General features: G+C 45.5%; 1 long non-coding RNA gene across 1 annotated transcript; it reads right to left on the reverse strand.

Annotated features, from left to right (window-relative positions):
* Positions 1-708: 708 nt before the first annotated feature.
* LOC109428166 (uncharacterized) lies at positions 709-1795 on the reverse strand. Its single transcript, XR_003896440.2, has 3 exons — positions 1312-1795; positions 1145-1251; positions 709-1085 (listed from the first exon to the last, which is right to left on the reverse strand). It is a non-coding gene; the product is annotated as an uncharacterized LOC109428166 (long non-coding RNA).
* Positions 1796-6119: the final 4324 nt, after the last annotated feature.

Below are 6119 nucleotides of genomic sequence, written 5' to 3' on the forward strand. Positions count from 1 at the left end.
ACAAAGAGAAAACGACGAACCCCAAGATCTGCTGGTTCGATCTGGCTGGCGGGATGCTGCTGCTGCTGCTGCTGCCTCTGATGATGGAAAAAGAAGTCTCAAAAGATGTAGAATTTCTACTTTTCTTCTTGGTCGTTGTGGTCTGGTTCTGGTTCTTGCTCTGATGGTGCCTTGAACCACACGAGCCTCACGTTTGCCGGTCGTTGGTCGGAGAGGCAGGCAGCAATAATTCGGATTCTGATTCTTTGTGTGGTTCTCCTGGATGGTTCTTCGTAGGCTTCCACGTCTTGTTCTTATTGTGGTTCAATGAATGTTGCATTCTGCAGGGCGTGTGGTCCAGAAGTGTAGTCAGGGAACCAAGCAAAGTGCTTTTTTTTTACCGAAGAATAGCTTGTTGTGATGTTCCCGGCTCGGTAGAGCGACTAACCAAAGAGCAAAAGGGCACAGACACTGGAGGGCTATCGCACCAACTAATCAAAAGGCATAATCACATTTTTCCACACATATATTTTGCAGAAATCATCCTGCTCTCCTGCTGCACTAACTCCTAACGACCTGACGCTACCTTTATCCTCTCATTTTTACTTAAATCTAGCGGGTACTCACGGTACCAAAGTCACATTCCACACTTTGGTTCTTTCTGCCCGCCGTCGCCAACCGAGCACGTTCGGCAAACGTGCTTCTCCTCACTGCGCCACGTCACCCGTGTTTATTCCTCTCGACGCTTCGCTCGAATCCGGCACTCTTCGGAACGTGCCTCTTTCCGACGCCTTTCGCACTCGCAGTTCTGAACCGACGGCCTTCTTCCCGTGATGTTACATCCGGAGCATAACCTCACTTCAACAGCGATGCCCTGTGTTCGTAGGCCTCTTCCGAAGCCGCCTGTCGGCGATCCTTTCTCGGGTGATGGCAGCCGAGAGTGCTCTTTCTCCGAACTGTAGCTCCTGCTTCCGCTGATCCGTCCGAGGGAACTGATTCCGGTCTGCTGGTCCGATCGAAGCTGCCTGGCCTTGCGTGCACCTTGGCCGGTGATTACCGCCTCCGAAAAGCGATGGTGTGACGCAATCCAGTGCGACATAAAAACCCTGGAGAATTACGCATTATTAGCCAGATAAATTATGCTGGTCATTCGCCGGCGACTTACCCAGAGGGGTTTTTGATTTTTCTCGTGCTGTCCGCACCGTTTGGCCTGCTGCTTCGGATCGATCGAGAGCTTCGTTTCTTTCCAGACACGTGGCGATCCAGAGTGTGCTGGTTGGAGAAAATTTATAGGTTAGTTGGCTCTTCCTATCAATTGGCGTGGGGAATTACCTTTTGTCGATTGTTCGATGCCAGGCGTGTCGTCCGTGCTTCACCGTGCCGTATGGGACACGGCAACCGTTCCCGTGTGGTTCTGCTCGACCTCTCAACTTAACCGTCTTTGATTTTCGCCTTCTCTACTTGTTCGTGGATGCTAAACGATCCACACACGATGAGCACACCCGACACTATCGAACAACTTTTGTGGAGTGATGCTTTGCGGTGACGTGGTGGCAGATCAGAAGTTTTGTGTTTTCTGAACCCGATGCAGCAGTATGTGTGTTGGCGGCGTTCGTCGCGCCGCTTTGCTTGATTGACAGCAGCGTCGGGCTTGTCGGCATAAGCGTTTGTCGGTCTAACGGGTGCAATTTAAATTGGCGGTTGGCATGTCAGTTCGAGTGGGCATTATTTGAGGGTTTGCTTTTCCTCCGAGTGTGGCTAGTTTAACTGATTATGAATGTAATTATGCCAATTTACAACAGAATATACTAAAACGTAACAAGCTTTTTATTTGATCTAAGGGATGGATTACATTTTTTTTGAACAAGCACCTGCATGCACCTGATCACCAAGATCACCATAAGGTATTGCAGTTCACACCTTCAAAGTAGGCCTAGTCTTGCTGCTATGGACTTCGTGATCCACAGAAGACGGGACAGGATCGGCATTCCGCTCTTCATCAGTACGTGCTCACTGCATCCGTTGCCTTGTCCTTGGACACTTGGACATGTACGTCGCAGGTTCACAATAGCTTGAGTTCACCAGCACACCAGCGTTTTCTCTTCATTAGACACTGTGCCATCGCATGCCAGCGATGTCGCTACCAACTGGTCAGCACCACTTAGACCAAATATGTCTCGCTCACAGAGATGCAGCACCTTAAATACCTCGTTGTTGAAATATGTTCTCTTTCACCTACGAGAGCTTCGCCTTGGACTGCGACTCAAAATATGACTAATGCTTATAGCATAATATGATCCCGTTGGTTCGTGAAACGGCTTCCTCAATCCACGGCCCAGGCGACTCTGCCGTTATACAATTCAGCATCTGCGTGAAATGCTCTATCGACCACCAAGGAGCGCATAACAGCTATGGAAGAAGACTCCGTTTTTCTTGGCGACTACGAACTCCTGAACTAGGTATTTATCCTTCGTCCATTTTGGACCCCTTCACAACCACACGTCGTACGGATCCGCTATGATAGCAATATCCATTCCCCACTCATTTCACTGTGGTCACTGTGGTTCAGATTCAGATTCACTAGCAACTGAGGCTCTCTTGATAACCGGCACTTCGAGTTTCGGTGTTCTCCGATTTCCCGGAATAGATTGAACACTTGTGAGGGTTTTGTGCAGTCTTGTATCTTATATACACCGACTTCACATCGCTTACAAAGTTTGATCTTAGCAGTCTCATGATTCGTGTCCCGGTCATGGGCATGAGCATATCGACCAGCCGACACTAACCTTTCCTACTTAAAGGATGCATCGGCATTCGCCACAGGTAGCCTAATCGAGGATATCTGTATCCCCAACGAGTCTTTCCGCATTCGGAGGAACACGATAGGCACCTGCACCTTGCACTGCTGCTACAGTGACGTGATGAGCTCATCTGCATCCGCCCAAGCAACACACATGTTATATATTAGTTACGACATTGCAGGTTTTGGTTGTATAAAAGGTTATTTGACGTTATTTCAATACAATGTAAGAATTACGTAAAATTAACTTCTATACAACCAAAACTTGCACTGTCGTAACTCTTATATAACATGTGTGTTGCTTGGGCGTGATCTTATCCAAAATTTTTGGTGCAAAGACTATAGGAATAGGATGGTCCATCCTGCCTTTTTCTAGAATTTTGCTTTGGAGAGGCACTTCAGCAGTAAGATCTCTCACTTCTACTCTTTTGCCGAGGACTTATTCTGCCAAAACTTTGCCTAAGCTCAAGGATCAATTCATCGGTACGAGGACGTCTGATGCTGTACGTTGACTCCTAGATCCGATTGAGATCAGATGAGATTAGCATCGCTCTTCCTCACCTTCAAGACCTCTGAATACTTGGGTTCGTCGATTTTGATGATGAGAGTCTTATCGCGTTTACTGTCTACAGTTGGGACAGGACAAATTTTTTGAACCTACCGTTCCCAATCCTCTGGGGTGCCTGACTGGTGCTTGATTTTCGAGCTTGCTTCGGTGTTATAATTCTCCTGACCTTTCTAGTGCCAACGGATGCTCCGCACGCTTACTTTGAAAAAGAAATCGCGTCTGACGTCACAGTCAGGCTTTCCACGCACTCGAGGGCCTCTGTCTATTTTGACTTCAGTACCTTCAGCTTCCCAGGCTCTGCCGCTGTCAATGTTGGTTATGGCACAAATATCACAAATGGAGGATAACGTGCCTCTGGAGCCGGCCTTCTGATACCCGTCTATTCATTATGCCAGTTACCAGGGACTACGCAATACCTTGGGATACAGAATACCGTCTACCCTCGTTGGTTTGACCGTAGCTAATCTAAACACTTTTTTATTTGACCCCCGTTAATCTGAATATCGTTTGAGCTGAAAATGGTTTAAACATCATTCTACCCATGGGCAAAGTGAAAAGAAACGCAGAATCAAAGCAAACAGTAAGTACAGTCACCAGCAGTGTGTTTGTGGTGCCCACAAGGCTACAAGAAGTTCAAATTAAAAACGAAACCTGTTACTTTACATAAGATGCCGGTCAAACCAACGAGGGAGAACATAGCCTTACCATAGAATAATTTCAAGACGTCGATGTACCAAAGAAAACCATTTAATTTTCTGTGCCTTGCCAGGTACCCAATAAATATTCATTACCGTGTATTTTTTCCCGTGTAAATTGCCTTTTGTGTTGATTATATTTAGCGTGTTACACCGATCTGACAGCTCTGACAGCAAGGGACTAAACATAAATTACGTAAGTGGGTACCAGGGATTATTCACAATCTGCGAACTTGACTGCGGGAAAAATCGCGACCATGACGCCGCTGGCCTTACGACAGGCGGAGCGCGCTTAACTGTACCCTGAATCTCTGGGTGACGAGGTTTCTTGGATTGTAGTGTTGAGATAGGTAGCTAAATCTGTAATAGTCACGACTAGCCAGTTGATGACCGTGGTTGTGGCAGCAACGAGAATGCTCGCGATCTGGGCACCTATTGATCGCCAGTTTTTTGGGTCAGCGATTCCCATGGTGGTGTCATCGAGGTTACTCGAAGTTACTCACTGAGTAACCAGCTCTTGAGATTAAAAAAGGCAAATCCCAGTTTGAGCACCCTCACAAATTAAAAACAGGCAATTGAAATATGCATTTTATTTTTCATGTTTTATGCTTCCATACACGTAGGAAAAAAGTAACTTAGTAAATTTTCCCTCTTTCTAAATTTTGAGTTAAAAATAAACAATAATAATAATAATAACAATAATAATAATAAGTGTGGAGCGGACCTGGTGTGGTGGTTAGAACACTTGACTATCACGCCGAGGACCTGGGATCGAATCCCACTCCCGACATACTCACAAAATGTGGGTTCTTCCTTCGGAAGGGAAGTAAAACGTGGGTCCCGAGATGAACTAGCCTAGGGTTAAAAATCTCGTTAATACAGACAAAAAAAAAATAATAATAATAATAATAAGTAACTCAGTAGAATTAGGAATTGTTTCCGCCCTACTAGGTATCAAAAAAAAATGACTAGATCTTTGCTTTTTTGTGGAACCTCGTTGCCGTGCGGTTAGCTTCACCAAAAGTATAACCGTACCATGTCATGGAACGAGGGTTCGGTTCCCGCTCAGAGTTATCAAACTTTTCGCAAGAAATGTTTCTTCCCTTTATCCACTGGTGCTCGTAATGTGTATCGTGTCCGTTGTCTAGTGTAAAGACACGGACACGTTTAATGCTTCCACAGTGAGCAATTTGCTTTTTGAAGAAAGCACGACACTAGACAACGGACTAGCATGCAACGCCCAGTGGCACAGCCGAAAACTTTTCCCGATAGCTGCGGCGGGAATCGAACCCGCGCTCCTTAGCACGATGCGACTAAAGGCTTGGTGACCTTAGCCGCACGACCACGAAGCCACACTCCGTGCAGTCTGTACAGCCTCTCGCTGAAGACGATTTCCGTGTCTATTTTTTATATTTTGACGCCCTTTCAAGCCCGTGCACAAAAAATGCGGTAAGGGAGGAGTTTTTCGTATTTTAAGTAAAAATCAGAGAGGTACCAAGTATATAAATATTTTATTATTGGAGCCCAAGTAACATGACCAAGAAGTATGGTAGACAACACAGAAAGAAATCATGAAAATTAAACAACATGTAAGTTAAGCATCGACTGAAAATTATATCAGAAGCTACAAAATTACAGCCATTTACCGTGAGATGATACGATGATACTGTCCGCTCAGTAATCAGCCAATCATGCGTACTGTTTACAGATTTTGAGGCATATTCGCTTGAAATTTACAAGCAGTAACATAAACGAGGACACCTACGCTCAGTCGTCTGCCTCGCTGCGGAGACTGCTCTCTTTCGCTCTCTGTGGCCAAAGCGGTACAACAGTTTGTTCCTTTATGGTGGATCATGTTGGCTTCTCTTCAGCTTGGTGAGACAGCCTAGAGAGGTAAGGCGTGAACTCTCACTCGGAAGATCTAAGTTCGATTCTCGTATGAAGATTTTTTGAGTTTTTCTAAAAAGTCAGTGCTATAATTAACACTTTTCTCTCAGCAATCAGCAGTGTAATTTTAAGATCACATATAAATTTCTATCGAGCACGATGGAGGTCTATTTGTTACATTTAGTTCGTC

Source organism: Aedes albopictus, chromosome 2, assembly GCF_035046485.1.
Source record: "Aedes albopictus strain Foshan chromosome 2, AalbF5, whole genome shotgun sequence".
Classification (NCBI taxonomy): Eukaryota; Metazoa; Arthropoda; class Insecta; order Diptera; family Culicidae; genus Aedes; species Aedes albopictus.